The sequence below is a fragment of the Otolemur garnettii genome, unplaced genomic scaffold (genome assembly GCF_000181295.1).
Source record: "Otolemur garnettii isolate 467f Iridium unplaced genomic scaffold, OtoGar3 scaffold00255, whole genome shotgun sequence".
In the NCBI taxonomy this organism is placed as follows: Eukaryota; Metazoa; Chordata; class Mammalia; order Primates; family Galagidae; genus Otolemur; species Otolemur garnettii.
Genome location: NW_003852650.1, coordinates 290,880 through 315,170, shown reverse-complemented (window position 1 = coordinate 315,170; position 24,291 = coordinate 290,880).

The window sequence follows — 24,291 nt, the reverse complement described above, 5'->3', positions numbered from 1 at the left end:
TTTTTTTTTTTGAGACAGAATCTCAAGTTGTCACCTTGAGTAGAGTTATATGGTGTCATAGCTCACAGCAACCTCCAAGTTTTGGGCTCAAGTTATCCCCTTGCCTCAATTTTTCTATTTTTACTAGAGACAGGTTCTCACTTTCTGCTCAGGCTGGTCTCAAACCTGTGATCGAAAGTTATCTGCCTCTGTGTCTTAAAGTGTTAGGATTACAGGCATGAGGCACTGTGCCCAGTACATTTGAGTATTTCTTAAAGAGCTGGTCTGGTGGTTACAAATTCCTTCAATGTTTTTTTGTCTGAGAAAGACTATTCCTCTTTCATTTATGAAATTTCATTTTTAGGATAAAAACTATTGGCTGATATTTATTCTGATTGAGAGGATTAAAGATAGGACCCCAATATCTTCTAGCTTGTCAAAGTTCCTTTCCTTTCTTCTCCTTTCCTTTCCTTTTCCTCCTTCCCCTCCTCAATTTTCCTTCCTTCCTTCCTTTCCTTTCTTTTCTTTTTCTCTCTCTCTCTCCTCCTTTCTTTCTTCCAGAGTCTCATTCTGTCCCCCTTAGTAGAGTGCCATGGTGTCATAGGTCACAGCAACCTCAAACTCTTGGGCTCAAGAGATCTCTTGCCACAGCCTCCCAAGCAGATGGGACTATAGGCACCCAACACAGCACCCAGCTAGTTTTTTCTATTTTTAGTAGAAATTTTTTTTTTCTATTTTTTTTAGGCTGGTCTCTCCAAATTCTGAGCTCAAGCAATTGACTCACATCACCCTCCTAGACTGTTAGGATTATAGGCACCTTGATGGACCACTTGTGAAGGTTTTTATTGAGAAGCTGCTCTTAATCTGACAAGTCTTCTTTTATAAGTTACTTATTGCTTTTATCTCACAGCTCATAGGATTTTCTCCTTAATTTGGCCAGTCTAATAACCCTGTGCTTTAGTAATGTCCTTTTTTCAAGGAATCTTCTAGGAGTTCATTGAGCTTCTTGTATTTGAATGTCTAACTCTTCTAGGAGTTCATTGAGCTTCTTGTATTTGAATGTCTAACTCTTTAGGAAGACCAGGGAAGATTTCTCCCATTATTTCCTCAAATAGAGTTTTCATGATTTTTGCTTTTTCTTCTTAAAAAGATTCTTATGTTTAGGAAATTTACATAATCTCATATTTCTTGGTGACTTTGTTCATTTCTTTTGAATCTTTTTTCTTTACCTTTGACTAACTGGGTTAATTTGGTAGCTTTGTCTTCAAGCTCTGAAATTCTTTTTTCTGTTTGGTTTAGTCTGTTGTTAAAACTTTCCATTGTATTTTCAATTTCCTAAATGACGCTTTCCTTTTTATAAATTCTCTCTCTCTCTCTCTCTCTTTTGACATATATCTCTTCAGTGAGTTTTTCTTTCATCTCTTGATTTTTTTTTTTTTACATTTTTGGTTTCTTTGTGTAGGTTTTCAACTTTGTCATGGATCCCATTAACCTATTTATGATATATATATATATATATAATATGTGTATATATATATATATATATTTTTTTTTTTTTTTGAGACAGAGTCTTAAGCTCTCCTCCTGGGTAGAGTGCTGTGCCATCATAGCTCACAGAAACCTCCAACTCAAGCTCAAATGATCCTTTTGCCTGAGTTTTCTATGTTTAGTAGAGACAGGGTCTTGCTTTTGCTCAGGATGGTCTTGAACTCACAAGCTCAATAATTCCACCCACCTCAGTCTCCCTGAGTGCTAGGATTACAGGCGTGGTCCACCATGCCCAACCTGGGGTGCATATCTTGAATTCCATAATCTGATAATTAAAAAATTTATTTTTTGTTGGAGTCTATTTCTGGAATGCTGGTGTGATTCTTTGGGGGTGTAAAAAGAGCTTGTTTTTTTCATATTGCCAGTGTTCTTGTGATGGTTCCTTATCTTTTGTAACCTTTTCCCTCAGCTCAAAAGAGATAGCATTGCGGTTCCCTGTTCTCCTCTGCTGGGAACTCTGGTGGTTAAAATAGAGAAGGAGAGGCAAGTTGCCTTTCAGCTCATTCATATAAGTACCCTCTGTGGTGTTAATGGGTATTTGAGTTGATGGACCTGGGAGAGTGTTCAGGTGTGAATGGTGGTAGGTGAGGTAGTCCTCAGTCAGCCACATTTCCAGGATGGTGTGCTAAAATCCTCAGGGGGCCAGATTGAGACTGGGTTGGACCTTGTCCTCAAGCCTCTCTGAGTTTAGGCACTGGCTGTGATAGTGCAGGGCGGGGTGATATCCTAGTCTAGAGAGCGCTCATGCAGATTAAGGGTGCATATAATGGGACCCTGAGACAGTATGGGCCACTCTTGATAAGATTAGCAGAGGCAGACAGCAATGGTATATACAGGCCACTCAGACCTCCCTCTCTGAGCAGAGATAATAGTCTCTGTCCTTTGGCATCACAAAAACACCCAGATTCCCAGTCCCCATTCTGACCCAGTTACAGCAGAGGTGGTGGAGGCAGCTCAGCCCGCTGTGTGCAGGACTGCCAAAATGGATGTGGACTGTGACTGACATGCTCTGGAGAGGAAGGTCTGGAGGAGTTTTTTGGACATGACATTTTTTCTTTCTTAGAATTCACCAGTTATGTTTCTAAGGTTAGAGTTTTCTTTGTGGAAAGCCTTTTAAAAGTGTTTTTTGGTTTTTTGAGACAGAGTTTTATTATGTCACCCTCAATAGGGTGCTGTAGCATCACAGCTCACAGCAACCTCAAACTCCTAGGTTTTAAGTGATTCTCTTGCCTCAGCCTACCAAATAGCTGGGACTATAGCCACCCACCACAATGCCTGGCTATTTTTTGCTCTCAATTGTCATTGTTGTTTTGTTGGCCTGGGCCAAGTTCGAACCTGCCACCCTTGGTGCATGTGGCTGGCACAGTAACCACTGTGCTACAGGCACCAAGCCTTAATATTTTTTCTGAACTTAACTTCTTTAATAGATATAGACTTTTCAAGTTATCTACTTTTTCTGAAGAGAGGCTTGGTAATTTATGATTTCAAGGAATTTGTCCATTTAATCTATTTTGATAAATTTATTGGCATGAAGTTGTTCATAATATGGGAATGTTATCCTTTCTTTTCCAGAACTTTTTTTGCTTTTGAATCTCTTATTATCCTTCTAATGTCCAAAGTGTTTGCAGTCATATTTTCCCTCTCTGTTGATAGTTTGTTTCCACTTTCCTTTTTCCCCTTGATCATCTCAACTAAAAATTTATTAATTTTGTTGATCTTTGTAAAGAACTAGTTTTTGGCTTCATTGATTTTTTTTTTTTTTGAGACAAAGTCTCACTTTGTCACACTCAGTAAAGTGATGTGGCATCATAGCTCACAGCAACCTTAAACTCCTTTTTTTTAATTAAATCATAAACACATAGATCATGTATTCATTAATGTGTTTATGGGGTACAATGTGCTGATTTCATATAGAATTAGGAACGCTTACATCACACTGGTTAACATATACCTCATCTCATTTACTTAAACATCGTGTTAGGACATTTATACTCTATACTAATAGAGCCAAAATGTAACCTTGCATTATGCACCATAGATGTGATCCCACCATTCACCCTCCCTCGATCTGACCTCCCCTCCATCACCCCCTTCTCCCTCCTTCATCCTGGGCATATTTGTGATCTTTTCTTCATATGAAAGTGTGAGTAATTGTAAATTGATTTCATAATAGTATTGAGTACATTGGATATTTTTTCTTCCATTCTTGAGATACTTTAGTAAGTAGGATATGTTCCAACTCCATCCATGTAAAAGAGGTTATGTCTCCATCTTTTTTAAGGCTCTGTAATATTTCATGGTATACATACACCACAATTTATTAATCCATTCATGGGTCCATAATGACTAGTCCATAATCCATAATGACTTGTCTATTATGAATTGAGCTGCAATGAACAATCTGGTACAGATATCTTTGTTACAAATGATTTTTAGTCTTTTGGATGTATACCTCATAGAAGAATTGCAGGATCAAATGACAGGTCTACTTTTAGATCTCTGAGTATTCTCCATATTTCTTTCCCAAAGGGATGTATTAGCTTACATTCCCACCAGCAATGCAACACCATGATAGTTCACATCCATGCCAACATCTGTAGTTTGGGGATTTTGTTATGTGAGACACTCTTACGGGAGTTAGATGATATCTCCAAGTGGTTTTGATTTGCATTTCTCTGGTGATTAAAGATGATGAGCATTTTTTCATGTGTCTGTAGGTCATGCACCTATCTTCTTCAGAGAAGCTTCTGTTCAAGTCCCTGGGGTTTTCCAGATATAAAATCATATCATCTGTGAAAAGCAAAAGTTTGGTCTCTTCCAATCCTATTTGGATGCCCTTGATTGCCTTCTCTTGACTGACTGCAGGGGCTAAGACTTCCATTACAATGTTAAAAAGCAGTGGAGACAATGGGCAACGTTTCCTGGTTCCTGATCTGAGTGGAAATGTTTTCAATTTTACTTCATTCAGTATGATATTGGCTGTGGGTTTGCTGTAGATGACCTCTATCAGTTTAAGAAAAGTCTGTTCTATATCTATTTTCTTAAGTGTTCTGATCGTGAAAGGTTGTTGGATATTGTCAAAAGCTTTTTCTGTATCTATTGAGAGAATCATATGGTCTTTGTTTTTTAGTTTGCTTATGTGATATATTATATTTATATTTTTATGTATATTGAACCAACCTTGAGACCCTGGGATGAAACCTACTTGGTCATAGTGTATAATTTGTTTGATATGTTGCTAGATTCTGTCTGCTAGGATCTTATTGAATATTTTTGCATCTATGGTCATTAAAAATATTGGTCTATAATTTTCTTTTCTTGTTGGGTTTTTTCTTGGTTTGGAATCAGGGTTACATTTGCTTCATAGCATGTGTTGGGAAGTATTCCTTCTTTTACGATGTTTTGAAAAGGTTAAGTAATATAGGTACTAGTTAGGTCTTTAACAGTTTGGTAGAATTCTGATACGAAGCCATCTGGTCCTGCACTCTTCTTTTTGGGAGGTTTCATATAGTTGATTCTGTTTCAGTACTTGATATAGGTCTGTCCAGCATTACCAATTTTTTTCTGATTAAGTAGGAGTTGGTGTGCTTCCAAGTATTGGTCAATTTCTTTCAGATTTTCATATTTCTGAGAATAAAGGTTTTTATAGTATTCATTAAGGATCTTTTGAATTTCTGAGGTGTCTATTGTTATTTCACCTTAGTTATTTCTGATTGATGATATTAGGGACTTTAATTTTCTACTTTTGGTTAGGTTGGCCAAAGGTTTATCAATTTTGTTGAATTTTTCAGAAAAACAACTTTTTGATTCATTGATCTTTTTAATAATTCTTTTGTTTTCAATTTCATTTAATTCTGCTCTAATTATAGTTATTTATTTTCTTCTGCTGGGTTTGGGGTTGAAATGTTCTTTCTTTTCCAGTAGCTTATGATGTCCCATTAAGTTAATGACTCCCTCTCTTTCCGTTGTCTTGAGTAAGGCTTGTAATACTATAAATTTTCCTCTTAGGACTGCCTTTGCAGTGTCCCACAGGTTCTGATAATTCATGTCTTCATTATTGTTTTGTTCCAAAAATTTGGGAATTTCCTTCTTAATCTCTTCTATGACCCAGCTATTGTTTAGCATAAGGTTATTTAGTTTCCACATCTTTGTATGAGTATGCAGATATCTGTTATTGGTGAGTTCAACTTTGATTGCGTGATGATCTGAGAGAATACAAGGAATAAGTTTTATACTTTTAAATTTCCTGAGGTTAGACTTGTGACCTAAGATGTGATCAATTTTGGAGGATGTTCCATGGGCTGATGAGAAGAATGAGTATTCAGTTTTGTTAGGATGAAATGTTCTATACATGTCCGTTAAATTCAATTGTTGTATGATGAAGTTTAAGTTCAAAATTTCTTTGCTTAGTTTCTTATTGGAGGATCTATGCAACACTGCCAAAGAGGTGTTAAAATCTCCAACTATTATGGTGCTAGAAGATATTAAATTGTTCATGTTTGTTAAGGTCTCCCTCATAAATTGAAGAACATTTTGATTGGGTGCATAAGTGTTAATAATTGAAATCTCATCATGTTGAGTGTTTCCCTTAACAAATATGAAGTGACCATCCTTGTCTTTCTTTAATTTTGTTGGGTTAAAGCCTGTGTAGGATATATCTGGCCTGAAGTTTTGTATCCAGTCAGCCAACCTGTGCCTCTTACTAGGACAGTTTAAACTGTTCACATTAATTGAGAGTATTGATAAGCCTAGTAATATTTTGGGTGTCAAGTTTTTCAAAAGTCCAGTGGACATTTTAAATCTTTTCATCACTGTAGAAACTGGGTTTTGGTCAAGAATTTCAGAGTGAGTTTACTTTTGTGGTAGAGCATTGTGCTGGTCGTTATGGAGGATGGGTCTGAGAACAAACTGAAGAGCTGGTTTGGTTATGGCAAATTTCTTCAACTTGTGTATGTCATTAAAGTATTTAACTTCTCCATCATCAATGAAACTCAATTAAGTTGGATACAGGATCCTGGGCTGAAAGTTGTTTTGTTTTAGAAGATTGAAGGTCAATGACCATCTTCTTTTTGCTTGAAAAGTTTCAGCACAGAGATCTAAGTTTCAGCACAGTCATTCTAATATTCTTCCCTTTGTAGGTTATGATTTTCTTATGTCTGGCTGCTTGCAGGATTTTCTCCTTCATATTAACTTTGGCGATGTTAATTACAATGTGTCTAGAAGATGTTTTATTTGAGTTGAGTCATGCTGGAGTTCTGAAACTGTCTGCTATCTGAATTTCAGTATCTCTTCCCATGCTTGGGAAGTTCTCCTCAATTACCTCTTGGAGTAGAGTATCTGTCCCTTTTGGACCATCCTCTTGTCCTTCAAGGATTCCTGTAAGGTGAACGTTTGTTCTTTTGGAGTGGTCCCACAATTCTCTCATGGAATGATCTATTTTTGCTCTCCACTTTGCTTTGTCTCTGAGCATTTGGCAGCATTTGAAAGCTTGTCTTCAATATCAGAGATCCTTTCTTCTGCCTGCTCCATTCTGTTACTGAGGGATTCTACTGTATTTCTCAGATCTTTGAGGGCTGCAAGTTCATGCCTTAGTGTGTCAAAATCTTTTGTGATTTTGTCTTTGAATTCATTGAGACAACTTTTGAAATGTTCCTTGAATTTCTAATTCCAACTTTACCTCGATTCTTTTAATCTTATTTGCAATTAAAATTCTGAATTTGATTTCTGACATCTCAGCCATTTGTTTATGAATGGGATCTTCTGTTGTGTCTCCTTTGTCTTTCCTTGGGGGAGTTGATCTACTTTGATTATTCATGTTGCCAGAGTTTTTTCACTAATTCTGTCCCATGATTATTTTTCACTGTTTGGCTAGACAAGCTGGTAAGGTGAAATTGAATTGAGTCTTTATGGAGTTGTAATTAACCAGCCCTTTACCAAAGAACTGGGACTGGTATTTGCAGCTTTCCCCCTAGAGCTTTACAAAAGTCCCATTCAGTACTACAGCCTGAAACTCTGGGGACCTGCTTGGTGTGGTTGGGCTAGATGGCTCAGACCTAAATTCAGCTAGTCTCTGTTTAATCCTAGTGAATCAGTGGCTTTGGTCTGAAATCTCAGCTGTGGAGATATATAAGCAACAAAGACACCCTGCCCCCTCCCAGAGGTGACAACTGGAAGAGGAGAATCCCACACTCCCACAGCAACACAACCAGGTGGGTCCCTGGGTTATCGACTCAGGTCAAGAGTTCCAAACCAAATGTCTTGGTCAACGTAAACACCAATCAGGTGGAAGAGTTCAAAAGGTCTTCAGCATCTAGGCAGTGGGGTCCACTGGCAACTCAAGTGTAACTCACTCTGGTGCTCTGTGGAGTCAGAAAGGCTCACCCAGCAAAATAGTCCAGGGAGGCTGGTGCCTCCTTCCCTACCTTGCACCTCCATCACACCCAAACACTGGGAGCTGTGGCCAGCTCCCTCCAATGAGCAAATGCACCAGGGATTTGGGCCTGCCAGAACCAGAGGGAAGGCAATGCCTCATTGACCAGGCAACCACACTCTGCCACCTGCCAGGCTGGGGGAGCTGAATTCTGATTATCTCGGATGCTCTATGGAAGCTGGGGAGTGTTCCACCTGAACTCGTTCCAAACCAGAGGTTAACAAAGCAGCAAATGTTTTTTTCTCCTCAGAAACCGTGCTTCTGCCCCAGCCACTCTGTTCCTCTGGTATCCCTGCAATGCAACACCTAGCTCCCTCTGGCAGTCACAGAATTGGGGAGGTGTGTCTCTGAAATCTGATCACAGTGGGATTGCTCTATTAATGCTGCTGCTAGGTGGGTGGTGTCTTCATTCAGGTTCCCATGCCTCAGCAATCCCTGAGCCTTCATCCATCATAAGGAGACCCACCCCTCTGCCCGCTGCTGAGTTTTTCTTTCTCAGAGCCAAGCCAGATACCCTCTGTACCTTTCTGCACTGTTACCAGATTCACAGTTACAGTGTAGCTGTGCTACCTCAGACCATGCAATGCCCAGTCTTAACAAAGAACTATGAATGTTGTGGTCTCTGCAGGGGTTGGGGTTCTAGATCGCCAGGCCAGGGGGAAGGGTGGACTGGGAGTTCAAAGTGTCAGGAAAAATATTTGTTCAGCCTTCATGTCAGACAAGAGAATGCCCAGGCTCATAGCAGGGACTCTCTGGAGAAGGAGTCCCAGCTTTCAGCAACTCGCTCCCTTGGGGTGAAAGAAGAGGACTTCAGTTCACCACTTACTAGTAGAGATCTCACAGCAAGCAAGCAAGCAAGCAACTATCTTGAGGGAGGGGATGGACACACATCCTCTTTGGGGTGGGTTCTGTACCTGAAATTTGTTTTCCTGGAGTTGCAGCTTACCTCAGCAGAGAAGATGCATAATTATCAATCTCTTCTTTCAGCTTGGCTCCCACCCTTCAGTGTTGTTGGGTTGGGTTCTTTCTGGCTGTTATCTCTCCCTCTGGACGGGAACTTCTGTTGAAAGCTGGCTTCAGTTGGCTATCATCCCCCATTCTCCTTTGCTCTGGTTGAATGTAAAAATTGGAGTTAGGGAAAATAGCCAACCTGAGGTTTTAGCAGAACACAAGGGACATTGAAATAAAAAAACAAACAAACAAACAAAAATCAGACACACAAACACACAGGCAAACAAATAATCAAAAACAAACAAATAAAAAAACTTGAATAGCCTTATGTAAGCACTCTCAGCAACCATAAGAGGAAGGGGAGGGCTCAGGGCCTGTAGCCCAGCAGCCAGGGTACCAGCAACACACACCAGAGCTGGTGGGCTCAAACCTGGCTCTGGCCTGCAAAACAACAATGACAACCACAACCAAAAGCAGCTGGGTACTGTGGCAGGTGCCTGTAGCCCCAGCCACCTGGGAGACTGAGGCAAGAGAAATGCTCAGCTCAAGAAAGTGAAAGGTTGCCGTGGACTGTGATGCCACACCACTCCACCAAGGGCGACAGTGAGACTCTATCTAAAAAAAAAAAAAAAAGGAATGTAGAGAAAAACAAATGATTAAAAAAACTTTTAAAAACAATAACTCCTACAAGAAAAAAAGGGAAAAAAGCAAAAAGAATGAGCAAAGAGAGAAAAAAAGGCAGCAAAATTATTTATATATATGTATATATAAACACACAACTATATTATATGCTGTAGGGATCAATTTTAGTAGGAATATATTTATGTTGCAATATGCTTTCTGGACACCAGGTGGCACCATGAGTGGTTCCCAGGTTTATACCTGTCTCCTGGCTTAAATCGTTCTTGGCGTTTACCTGATTACCTGCTTGGCGCCTAGACCCTGCCAAACTGCTGATTTCACTGATCTTGAAAAAGCTGCATAGACAGGTTTCACAAATTCTCCCTGCAACAGTTCCCATGATGTGCTGGATATTCTGGGCCAGTTCTGAGGGTAGGATGACTGCCTGTGGGTGAGACTCAAATCGCTGTGCCTGGCCCTTGCGGAAAGGTGCCTGTAGTGACCACCATCTCCCAGATTTCAAAACAAAGTTCTTTTCCTATCTGGGATCTTTCCCGTCTGAGTTTCTCTCCTGCTTGCCTAACCATGGTAGTGCCACATCAGACAGCACCCCACTCTGGCTGCCTAATTGCTTGGGAGTCCACATTTCACCAATCTTTCCACACAATACCAAGTTTCCCCATGAACTGGGAACTGCAATCCTCTGTGGTGGAGGGCTGGTTGCTGCCACTGCTGCCTGCAGCCACTGCATCTGCGAGGCAGAACCTTTCCTGGAATTCTTGACAGCTCCGAATTATACTCCAAGACCAGCAATCTTCCACCTTGCTGCACACCCTAAACTGCCACTCCACACCAATACTCCATGCAGGAATGATCCAACCCACTCACTCTCACCTGTTGTTCCAGTGAGACAAGAAAGTAAAAGCAGAGCTAAAAGAATCTGTCCTACCGCCCTGTGTAGGCCTTAGCCACGCCTCAGGCGTTTCTGTTGTCTGTATGTTCCTCCCTTGACACGTGCGGGGGCCTAGATTGTAATCTAGTAACTTCCTTGGACTTTTGTCCAAGGGCAGGTGGTCCAACTGGTCTCAAGGGCATGGGTGAATCTGACCTTCCTCTTGAGCAGGACCTTGAGGATGATGTCATGACTCTCTCTGTTTTATGACCCTCATGTGCACTCTCGCCCTGAAAAGTGGATAAAAGAGGCAAGAGATTGAATGGGGAGGGGGCTTGGTTTTGGAGACACAGGTCTTCCAAGTTACCCCTGGCTGGAATAAACCCTCTTCCTCTAATCAACTGGTGCCTGGAGACTTCTGTCTGCCCTGGTTTCCAGCTACACCAGGAGAGCTGTGCTAAACATCCTTCCATCCACCATCATGCTCCCCCTCCACAACCTCAAACTCTTTTGCTCAACCTTCTGATTCTCTTGACTCAGCCTCTCAAATAGCTGGACTATAGGTACCCGCCAGAAAACCTAGTTATTTTTTTAAGAGACAGGTCTTGCTTTGGTTCAGGCTGGTCTCAAACTTCTGAGCTTAAGTAATCCACCTGCCTGGGCCTTCCAGAGTGCTAGGATTATAGGATTGTGGCACTGCACACTGTCTTTTTGATTTTTTAAATTATGTTTTCTTTTCTTTTTTTTTTTGCAGTTTGTGGCTGGGGCTGGGTTTGAACCCGCCACCTCCGGCATATGGGGCCAGCGCCTTACTCCTTTGAGCCACAGGAGCTGCTAAATTATGTTTTCATTGATTTTTTTTTAATCTTTATTTTTTTCCTTCCTCCTACTTACTATAAGTTTAATTTGCTCTTCTGTGCTAGCTTTTTAAAAGACGAATGTTTAGATGACTGGCTGGAAACCTTTGTGCCCTAACATTCAATGTTATATTTTTCCTCTAAATATTGATTTTTCTGAATATTGCAGCAAGCTCTTATTTACATAAAGTATTTTCTAATTTATTTTTGTGTTTCTTTATGATCTATATGTTGTTTAGAGTTGTTTAATTTTCAAATATTTGAAGCTTTTCTAAATATTTTATTTTTATTAACTATTTATATATTTATTTTGCAAAGCTAGTTAATGTTTGTGAGGGGAGACAATGGTGATCAGCTTAACAATAACCCACAACCCTTGGACTAACTTTAACTTTTAATTTAATTCTTTTGTGGTCAGCAAACATATTCTACGAGATTTAATTGTTTTGAAATCTATTGAGATTTATTTTAAGGCCCAATATATGTTCCATGTTGGTGAATGGTTCTATGTGTGCTTCAGAAGAATGTGTATTCTGTAGTTATTGGGTAGAGTGTTCTAAAAATGTCCATTATGTGAAGACAGATCCTAGTGTGATTCAGTATTCTATATTTGTACGAATATTTTTGTATAATTTTCTATAAATTACTGAAAAGAATGAGTTAGATTCTTAATGATGATTTGGATTTGTCTGTTTGTTCTTTAGTTCTGTTACTTTTTTATGTATTTTGAATCTTGTTAGGTACATAGATATTTATAATTGTTATATATTCCTGAAATATTGACCCTTTGTCATTGCCCACAGCAACGTTTCTTGTTTAGATTTTGTTCTGTGTGATTTAATATACCAGTCTATTTCTCTTATCCTTTCTTTTTGTATGGCATATCTTTTTCTAATTTTTCACTTTTTGTGTGTTTGTATCTTTCTATTTATTTATTTTTTGTTTTTTAATTTTTTTTTATTAAATTATAACTTTGTACATTGATGCATTTATGGGGTTCAGGATCCTGCTTTGATATACAGTATCTTTCTATTTAAAGTGAATCTTATGGATAACATATAGTTGGTTTTTGTTTTTATATCTAGTCTGGCAGGCTTTACCTTTTGACTGGAGGGGCATCTGTTAAAATTACATGTAATGTCATTTACTGATAAGGTGGTGTTATCAGTAAGATAATAGTAAAAAGTGACATTTTTACTATTTGTTTGATTAACATCTTACTTTCTCTGCCCTCTTTTCTTCCTTATCTGTTTTTTGTGTGTGGTAATATTATTTTTTAATATTCCATTTTAATTTCTTGGTAGGGTTTTTGGTAATGTCATTTGGGTTTATCATTTTAGTGATTGTTGTAGAGTTTGCAATGTACACCTTTAAATAAGTCCCAATCAATTCATACATAATATTTGAATTACTTTGGGTAAAATATAGAAATGTTAAAATTTATTTGCCAATTTCCATTACTCTTTTTATAATAGTGTTCGTGTGTACATGTCATAAACTGATTAATATGGTTTATTATTTTTAATTTAATTAATTTAATTATATTTCTTTCAGAGGAACTAAGAGAATAAGAAAATATATATTTACCTGAGCAATCTACTACTATTTTTTCGTATTTGTCACATATTTATTTTTCAGGCATTCTGTTTATTTCATTCCGTTGGTGAGTAGCGGACTAGTTGTGATTTAATAACTTTTCTCTTTAGACTTCTAGTGAACTCTTCCATTCTCCCAAGAACGAGTCTGCTAAACTTTTATTTGAAAATGTCTTTCTTTTTCTTTTAATTTAGATAATAACTTTGTTGCATATAATTGATTGATATTTTTGCACTTGATTGATAATTTTTCCTTCAGCACTTTAATATTCCATTTCAATTTCGTCTGTTTCAACTCTTCCCATAGTTTCTGGGGAGACCTTAGTCATGAATATTATTGTGGTTTTCCTGTATATATTAAATATTTAAATATTTTCTATTTATCTTTAGATTTCTTAAGTTTGGCTATGATGTGTCTGGGGTGATTTATTGCTTTTATTGCCTGTTTGCTAGAATTCATTGAGAGTCTTGTATCTATAAATTAATATTTTCAACAAATTTGGAAAATTTTTAGGCATTATTATAATTTTTTTCTTTTCTTTTCCTCTCTCCTTATGCCTATTTAGACTTCTTCATATATTTCTCAGAGTTTTCTGAAGTATTGTTACTTTTTTATCCAGTATGTATTGTCTTTCTTTTTTAGCTAGGATATTTCTATGGATCTATCTCCAACTACATTAATTATTTTTATCTCATTTTCTGTCTGCTTTTTAGCCCAGTTAGCCATTTTAAATTTCAGCTGTATAATATCCTTTTGAAATTTTTTTTTTTTACTTTTCTGTCGAGATCTCTTATCAGTTATTGTTAGGAAGTTTTCTTTTAATTTTATTTTAATCCTGCATATAGTCTATTCCTTTTTTGAATGTATTTATAGTTGCTTCTTTCTTGTCCTTACCTGCTAAATTCAACATGTGGCCCACATGGGAGTCAGTTTCTATTCATTGTTATTTCTTTTGAATAGAGGCCACAGTTTTCTATTTCTTTCTTAGCGTTATTGCTGGGTTTTTGTTCTAATAGGTAGTTAATTTGCCTAGATTCAAGCAAGTTTGGAGACTTTACTGGCTGCTTTTAAAGCTTCCAAATGCAGCCTTGTTTATCTGTCTCCTGTGGTTATTCCCGTATCTGCAAAGCTTTGAGCCATCCAAGGATTTTGGCACCAATGTGGCTCACATTCTCTTCTTGGATCCTGCCCGTCTATGTGCCTTCCCCCCACCACCCTACCTTTATTATGTCCACCTGCTTTAGGCTCTGTACTCAGACCCTTCAGATCAGTGCAGCAGCTAAGCTGCCTATCATTGGGGAATATCTTCAGTTAAGAAAACTACGGTGGGGGCTTGTAGTCCCAGGTACTTGGGACGCTGAGGCAAGAGAATCACTTGAGCCCAAGAGTTTGAAATTCCTGTGGTGTCATAGCTCACATAGCCCACTCTCTTTACTGAGAGTGACAAGGTGAGACTCTGTCTCAAAAGAAAAAAAGTATATCAAATTCAGAACTTTTATTTTTTGATTTTGTTTAAATTTTAAAATTAAAAATTTCTTTGGTGTCTGTCTATTTTTTTCACCAGAGCTTTATGCATAATTTATTTGCCAGCCATGAATTTGGGCAGTTTTTGCTCAGAGTTTTGGTCTTACCTCTTCTGAGGCTCAAAATACTGCTATTTCCTTCATTAAATTTTCAGTTGCTTTCCAAGTGTGATCTCCATCTCTGGCACCTCTGGCCAATAAGGCTGTTATTTTCTTTATTGCAGTTTAGTAGCCATAACCCTGGGGGTTGGGCCAAGCCATGGGTTGAATAGCCATAACTTAAAATTCTTAACTTTTCCAGTTGCAAGTTTTATAATTTAAACTTTCCTTTTGGTTTTGTTTGTATTTGGGTGCTTCCCTTGTTCCTTTGATTATTATAATCTAAACTTGATGCAGTATTTTGTAGTTGTTACCTGTGAGGTTTCTCATGATCTTTTCACTCTTCTTTCATTACTGCAAGTTGACCCACATCTTTATAAAAGTATTTAAAAATAAATTGTAGACATTATGCTATTTTATAATTAAATGTTTTTATGCAACTTGTAAAAATAAGAAAATTTCTAAAGTATCCATGATAACATTATCACCTTTAACAAAATTAACAATGAATCTTCATTATCATTCAACACCTGGGTCACATTCATTTGCTCCAGTTGTCCCCCAAATATCTTTTACATTGAACAGAATTCCAAAAGGTCTACAGACTCTGTTATATCTTTTATGTGGCCTTTAATTTATAATTGTTTCTTTATTATTTTTTTAATGATATTGACTTATTGAAATAGGTTATTTTTTCTGTGGAGTGTCCCATTTTCTGCATTTGTCTGGTATTGTTTAACTTGCTCTTCTGTCTCTTGTGTCTCCTACGAACTTGAAGTTAGAACTGTATCTTTGATTAGAACCAAGTGAAACATAATTGGCTAAAATTGATCCCAGGTGATGCTATATAGGTCATGATTCATTCTATTAGGGCACACAAGGTGTCTTGTTCTGCTTCTAGACAGATTAGGAGGTTCAGGAAATTTCAGTCTTATTCCTTCCAGATTTTTTTTCTCTTTAGGAGATTAGAAAACTTGGGAATCACTATCCCACCTAGATCCAAGGTGTTTCTTTTCTTTCTTTCTTTTTTTTTTTTTTTAAATGTCTTACAGATGGAGGTCTTGTTCTGGCTCAGACTGGTCTTAAATTTCTGAGTTCAAGAATCCACTGCCTTGGCTTTCCAGAGTGAAAACAGGGGTGAGCTACCATGCTCAGCTAGATGCAATGTTTTCATGTTAGAACTTCATTTCTCCCTCCAGCTTTCGTAATTCATGCCATGGCCAAAATGAGAACTGACCTTCAAATTCTTTCTATCTTGAAATGAATCCACAACATTAAAAAAAAAAACGGGATCTGAATTGAAACAGATTACCTAAGTCAGTCATCTAAGGTATGTATTGGCCACTGCCAAGACTTCACCGGTTTCTATATTCCTATCTCTTCCACATTGTCATGCTGATAATTTACCACTTATTTACTTTGCTTGATTAATATAGCTCCACAGAAAAAAATTCCGGGCCAATAAAAACATTACTTAGGACTAGAGGTACTGACGCTGATTCTGTTGAGTCTGTTGTTGATTTTGTTTAAATTCCTGCATCACAGAAAACCTCTTCTTTATGGTATGCAGCTCAAGTTAGTTCCCACATATTAGATTATATCAGCGTGATTAAATTTGCTTTTATCTATCTCAACTGGCAGTTGTTTCCATGGGCAAAATAAAGACCTTTGAATTATCTTTTATTTGATTAGGACATGCTGTATTTTAAGAACCCTTTTCTCTTTCTTTTCTAAATCAAGATTTAGTCATCTTAATTAGAAGTGGTAGGCCCTACGGCCAAATTTTAAATCAAGCTAAGAGCCCCAGTTTTTGAAAAGGCAGTGGACATTTGTGTGAGGGGACCTTCCTTGATTACCATTTGCTATGGCAGAAAGAAGCCGGGAAATTACTGCTGCAGAGTAATATAATACTGCTTTATTAAATGTGGTTTTTCGTCTTGGTAAGGAGTTCTGGGATTCATGAAGATGTCCATTTTCCGTGAAATACTATCGCATTCAAGTAGATTAATTCATAATCTATAGTCATATTATAAAAACATAAAAGAATAAAGATGAACTAAAATCTGAGAAGAGAATAAAAAGTAAGAATCAATTAATTTGCACCCTTTTAAAAAATTATGATACTAATACTTTACTAGCTAGATATACTTTTCTTCTTTCTCACATGAGTTAATGTTCTTTCTTTAACGTCAGGTCCTTGACATGTTAGACCAGGAAGGAGGAATTAAAACTTGATTAATGGTCTCAAATAGATTATTGTTTAAGTCATTCAAATACTACATTAAATTATATAAAAGGATGCTTATTTTTAAGTAGTGTGTGGCTCTTTAAGTGATGTTATTTGGTGTTTAAAGTTTACTTTCTCTGCTCAGTGAGATTTCTAAAGAAATGGCATTTGGGGTATTTTAGAGAACTTACATAAAGGAAATATTTTCCTGTCATGCTTTCTATGTAAAAGCACCATAGGAACATGAAGTTTTTCTCATAATACTTCTTTTAATAGAAACTATTATTTCTCCCAAAGGGAAATGAAAAATTAAATTACAGGGAAATGAAAAGACATTTTTAAAAAACCAGATAAAGTCTTCAATATTCATTTTATTCTTCATACCCGAGTTGTCCTTTACTCCTTCAGATCAGAGAGTTTGTCTCAATTATATGTCCTCTGTATGTTGTTGTGTGCATTTTTATGTCTATGTGTCTTTTTTCGTGTGTATGTAATAAAATTGCTCTCTGATATTTAAGTCATAAAAAAGCCACATCCACTAATATTTGTGACTTTCAAATAGTATTTGTCCCAGGCTCCACTTAACCACAGTGTGCTCAATGTCAGAAGCTCCATCTTCTCCTCAGCCTCTGCGACCTCCCCTGTCAGAAGAGGGTCCCCTCAGTGTAAATCTGAGTGTTCTGCTCTCATACTCCAGTGGATAGTCTGGATCAATGGTGGGGCAGTGGCTCGTATGACTTTGGCTAATTCCATTCCACCTTGCTGCTCATTACTAGATGGATGTGTGGGCTTTTTCTTTGCCCCTACTCAGAAGTCCTGCCTATCAGTGGTAACTTTAAAGATGGGTGTCAGGAAACCTAATTTTTTTTTTTTAGAGACAGAGTCTCACTTTATAGCCCTTGGTAAAGTGCTGTGGCATCACAGCTCACACCAGCCTCAGCTCTTGGGTGTAGGTGATTCTCTTGCCTCAACCTCCTAAGTAGCTGGGACTACAGGTGCCTGCGACAATGCCTGGCTATTTTGCAGTTTTGCCGGGGACAGGTTCGAAGCCACCACTCTCTGTATATGGGGCTGGTGCCCTACTCACTGAAGGAAACCTAATTTTTGTTGGATCAAGAAAGCCTCTCTTCCCAGAGCCCTCTTGTTGTTCTAAGACACCCTCAATGAAACTTTAGATTTCACATCCATTGTGGTGGATTCTTTTCATAGGTACCATGAAGTATCTGCAAGAAATGTCCATCTTCTTCACAAGCAAAGCAAAACAAGAGTGTTCTGCTTCCTTAGAAGTTAGTTAATGTCTTTAAAATATACTGTTGTTGTACTTGGGAAAAGCAAAGATTGTTTTTCATTTTTCTAGATATTTAAAGCCTCACTGTTATGGTGTGATGTCTGTATGTGACCACCACATTGTTGGCAGACCAAGGAACCCATCTAATGGTCAGATCCAGGACCCAGAGTCTCCACTCAGAAGCCAGTTTTGAATATTCTCCAAAGCTGGGAAATATTCATGAACATTTTCTCAAAATCATTTGGTAGTAGCTCCAGAAGCTATGTTGGAGCAAGTGTAAAATGTTGGAGACTGTTACATGTGCAAGGATTCTTAGTAATCTGAAGGGAGATTCCTATTTTCTAACATAATGCATTTGCTCCAAGCATTCTACAGCTTAATTAAAAAAAAATCATAGCAAATCTGGCTTGATGTTTGCTCTTCAAGGTTGTCACAAAATTCAACCTCATCCATTTGGGGCCCACTTCTTTCTATTCCCTCAGGATAATACAGGATCACAGAACTTGCTTAGTTTACAGCAGGGCTTCTCAATCTTTTTTATTTTGGGTTAATGTGAGGGTACAAACAACTAGGTTACAAAGTTTGCATTTATTATGTAGAGTCCCTCTTGTAGTTGTGTTCCACACCTAACAGGTGTGCCATGCACCCTTACTTTGTAATCAGGAAGTGGAAGCACACCAATCCTCCTCCTTCCTCCCCTCTCCCTTCTTCCCTCATTACCCCTCCTCCCAACTTGAATTGAACTGAGTTTTTCTCTTCTCTGGGTGTATATTAGATCATCTACTGACTTCATATTAGTATTGAGTACATTGGATATTGCTGTTCCATTCTTGTGATACTTTACTAAGAAGAATGTGCATTGAGTCCATCCAGGTTAATACAAAGGATACAAAGTCTCTATCTTTTTATGGTTGAATAGTATTCACGATATACATATACCACAGCTTGTTAAACCATTCCTAGATTGGTGGGCATTTAGGTTATTTCCACATTTTGGCAATTGTAAATTGAGCTGTGATAATAATCTAGTGCAAATGTCCTTATGGAAAAATGTTTTTCTTTTTCTTCTGGGTAGATGCCTAGTAATGGGATTGTGAGATCAAATGGAAGATCTATCTACTTTGAGTTCTTTCAGGATTCTTCTTACTTCTTTCCAAAGAGGCTGTATTCATTTGCTGTCCCATCAACACTGTAAAATTGTTCCCCTCTCTCCACATCTGCAACTTTGGGACTTTGTGGTGTGCCCTAATGTTACTGGAGTTAGGTGCTATCTCAGGCTGGTTTTGATTTGCATTTCTCTGGTGATTGGGGTGATGAGCATTTTCATATGTTTGTTAGCCATTCATTTGTCTTCCTCAGAGAAGGTTCTGTTCATGTCTCTGGCCCAGTGATAGGATTTTTCTGTTCATTTTTTTGTTGATTAATTTGAATTCTCTGTGGATTCTGGTTATCAGCCCCTTGTCAGATTTGTAACATGCAAATATATTTTCCCATTCTGAAGATTGCCTTTTTGCTTTAATTGTGTCCTTAGCTGTGCAGAAGCTTTTCAGCTTGATTTAGTACCATTTGTTTATTTTTGTTGTTGTTGCGATTGCCAATGAATTCTTCTTCATAAAATCTTTCCCCAGTTTGACATCATCAAGAGTTATTCCCACATTTTCTTCTAGAATTTTCATAGTTTCATATGTTAGATTTAAATATTTTACCCATCTTGAGTCAATTTTTGTAATGGTGAAAATTGGTTATCCAGTTCTCCCAGCACCAAACTGAAACCAGACAAGAATATTCTCTATTGCAACTGGAAGTTCTAGCCAATGTGATCAGGCAAGAGAAGGATATAAAGGGCATCCAAATGGGGGCAGAGGATATCAAACTATCACACTTTGCTGATGATAATATCCTATATTTAGAAAACCCCAGAGACTCAACTATAAGGCTCCTAGAAGTGATCAAGAAATACAGTAATGTCTCAGGGTATAAAATCAGCGTCCACAAATCAGTAGCCTTTGTATATGCAAATAACAGCCAAGCTAAGAAGCTAATCAAGGAGATGAGTCCCTTCACAGTAGCTTCAAAGAAAATGAAATACCTGGAAATATACTTAAGAGGTGAAGGATCTCTACAAAGAGAATTATGAAACCCTAAGAAAAGAAATAGCAGAAGACATTAACAAATGGAAGAGCATACCATGCTCTTGACTGGAAAGAATCAACATTGTTAAAATGTCTATACTACCCAAAGTAATCTACAGATTCAATGCAATCCCCATTAAATACCAGCACCGTACTTTGAAGAACTGGAACAAATAGTTCTTCATTTTGTATGGAACCAGAAAAAAAAGCTAAGGCATCACTCTACCTGACTTTAGGTTATAGTACAAGTTCACAGTGTTCAAAACAGCATGGCACTGGCACAAATATAGAAACATAAACATATGGAACAGAGTAGAAAACTATGAGATAAAACAAATCTCTTATTGCCATCTGATCTTTGACAAACCAAACAAAAGCATACACTGGGGAAAAGTTTCTCAATCTTTACACTATTGACATTTTAGTTCTTTTTTTGAACAGTTGTCCTGTGTATTGAAGGGTATTTAGCAACAGCCTTGGACGCTACCCTCTAGAAGACAGAAGCAGCATCTGAGTGCTGTTTTGGGAAAAATAAAACCCTTCTCCTCCCCCTGCCACAACTGAAATTGTTTGCAAGCATTGCCAGAAATGCTACTGGGGGTCATTATTCCCAGCTGAGAACCCCTGCTCTAGAATAAGTGGAAAGTTTCAGTTTTAGTTTTCATTTTCATGGCTGCTCTTGACTTTTGTCTCCAACAATGTCTGCTTGCCATTGTCTGAAGGCTTGTGCCTCCAAGTCCCTTTTGTTGAGTCCGGAGGCTCTTTGTGAAGGGTCTCAGGCCACAGTACTTAGACTTCCTAAACTTTTCATGAAATGATCCTTCTTATTTTTTATATTTTTAATGTGTGTGTGTATATATATATATATATTCTTAATGTTTGGACAAACTTTTCTAGTAGCAATCCATGGAAATGATCCCTGAAAATACTCTGAAAATGATCCTCCTCAGAGCTCTTATGAGCCCTGGAAGTGCCATGTACCCAGAGAAGAGCCTTTCTTTGGAGACCCTGTCCTTGGTATTTGGGGACCCACCTCTATTTGAGTTCAGATCTTTTCTATGTCCTTCAATTCTATACTTCTCCTCAAGTTAGAAAATCTCAAATAATGCTGCTATGAAACAAACTTTGAAACAATTATTATCTAGTAAAAGTAGAACCACACTTCCAAGTGACAAAGCCCCAGTTGCTAATACTCAATATGGAAACCTGTACTCTGCTTATCTTCTTTCTCTTGCTCACTTGTTTATTTTTTGCTCATGTTACTATATTCTCTCATTCTTGTTCCTTCCTGCATTCTCCCTCACTTTCTTCCCAACTCATTTTTTAAAATTCTGTCTATTATTATTTCAAAACTAGCAGTTGCAGTCACAGAAACTTTATGGAAAAGAATGGAAATCATGTCTACTCTATATCTCTGTTGATTCAGAGGATTGTTAAGACAAAGATTGGAAGTTTCTGGGAGGAAAAAATGTTGTATGTGTTTGTATGGTACCTTTGAAACATTTATTTGTAACATGCATAACATAATATTTGACCAAATTAAAATATCAATGAAATGGTCTGCTTCTTCCTTCCTTCCTTCCTTCAGAGTCATTTAATTTCTTTTCTTCAGTTGGCAGCAAACATTGTCTGCTCTTAAAGTCAAGAGCTTTGGCTTATCTCCAAAGGTGAGGGAGCGTGCTGAGGAGAGTGATGCATAGCTTAGTGGAAATATTTTGCCACGGGAGGGGTGGCTGCTATCCTTTCTTGGAACATTAAAAAATAACTTTTAAATCAGCCTGAAGGTTGAGCAGAATTGAGATTCATCCATAAATTTGAGATGGAAAAATTCCTGGCAGAGTTTCCAAGGCTGGAAAATCATTAATTTTCCTTATTCTTATCCATCAAAGGTCAGGAAGCCTATTTTGCTCCTGGATAATATAGTGACCACCTTCTTAGCCGTTTCCCAAATCTGGACACTTTCCAGGCACCCTTTCTGGGTAGTCTCTGCCCTCTACGCTGCCCCTTCAAGACAGTTCCCATCAGCCCTCTGAAGTTCACTGCTGAGGTTGTACAGGCTGCCCTCAACTCCCTCCTCCTCTTTCTTCCAGGCTGAGGGCGCTGGGGTGTTCTCCATGGTCATGGAGGGACTCTACTGCTGTACTGTGAGTGATTCTGACCTAGTTCTTCCAAGGGCAAGCCCTGGTGATGAACTCAATTCTGCACGTTAAGTGAAAAATGTTGTGGGCCCTGAGCCAGGCTCGACTCCAAACTTGATGAATGCTCAGCCATTTGAAGTGTTCTGCTTCAGGGAAAAATGCCTCATAGCTCACCTTCCACAGTCCTTGCTTTGTGTCCATTTATTTGAATTCTTTTTAGTGATCTGGCACACCTCACGGAGAAGTCATAGGTATTACTACCTTACTGTGACATCTGCTATGAACTGTGTGCCTCTGAATATTTGAATCTGAGTTTATCAGAGTCCCTAACCTTCTCACCATCCTGATCGCACTAGAAGGTGACCCTCTGAAGGACAGTTTGGTTTGTCTTCTCAGGTACCATTTTTAGAGTTGTCCAGGCTCATCTTAATTGATGCTAAAAAACCTGCTCAAACTGTAACCTAATTTGCACCCAAATCCATAAGCCGATGGTGTCCCAGATGATGCTGCCTTACATAACAGCATTTTACATTCACTTACACTATACTTAGATGTGCAAAGAAATGTAGCCAACTAACAGCTTTTTTGTAAAAATATTCCAGGTATACGTGAAAATATAATGAGCATCGCCAAACCTAAGAAATGAAATCACATTGATCTTTACAGCCCCCCTTTCTATTCTGTTCTACTTCATTGCTCTCTCCTCCCTCATAAGTAACTGCTTATTTTGAATTTCTCATTGCATTTATTTATTTATATTTTTACTTTGTATTTATAGAGGATGAGAGGCAGTGAAGCATAGTGGTTAAGAGCGCTATGGAATCAGACTGCCAACTTCGTTATATGTACTTAAGCTATTAAAATCTGCAAAATGGGGATAGCAATGGTACCAACCTCTTAAGTTAGGAAGAGTAACTCAGTACACACACACAATCTCAGGCTAGCACCTGGCACATAGGAAGCCTTGTGTTAAATGTTTTCATTTATTAATACCTTAAACAATACTTTTGATTGCTCTTAAACTTTACATAAATGTTTTACTAAGTCTATGTATCACATGCAACTTTCATCATTTGCTTAATATTGTGTTTGTAACATTCATCCATGTTGATATACATAACTTTCTTATGTTACTTGGTTGTGTGATTTTTCCCCAATTTGTATATTCTCCTGTTGAAGAACATTCGGGTCACTCTCAGCTTTTTTGTGACAACAAACAGCCCTACAGTGAATGCTTTTGGTGTTTTTCCCTGTGTCCAGGAGCACAAGTTTTCCAGGGTTTGTACACAAAAATAGAATTTGTGAGGCTTAGCTATTGTTTATTAATTAATGAGTAGATTTCTTCACAATTCAACTTCCCATCCCTAGCCTCTCCAAGAAAAACCTTAATTGCTCTAAATAGAGGAGAAACTTAAACTTGAGAACCTAGTCTCTCTTGATGTGAATGGTCAATTTTGGATGACTCTTAGGTAGACAGTAAGTTTTCACATTTTGGCTCCTTTCCCTGTACCTTGCAAAGGTGGCCTCCTGGACTTAATAGGGACAGGTAGGTGGGGCTGGAACCTCTCCGTCTAGCATGGGACCTTGCCAACTGCCCAGCCTTCTCTTTGAACTCCATTCACTAATGGACCTTGTGGTCCCGATTGTTTTTACTGGTCATGATGTTTTGTTTTGAAGCCATTTTATCCTAATTTCAGACCTCTGTTGTTTCCCCAGAAATTTTAGTAACTCTGCAGTCCCCACCCTACGATCAAGATGAATGCGGACTTCTGGGCTTCTGCAGGTGCGGGACAGACTGCAGGACACAGGGGCAGACACGTGTGCTGCCTTGCTTGTAATGCAACATTGTCCCTGTGCCAGGCTGCCCAGGGCTGCACAGGGGGCACCTCCTGCTCCCCACCCTCCATGACCTCACTTGGTGTTCTCAGCTTCTTATAATTCTCTGGGACATTCATTATGTCTCTCTTTGGGGGTCTATTCTAAGGGAGGGACAATACTCACGTTTGAGTT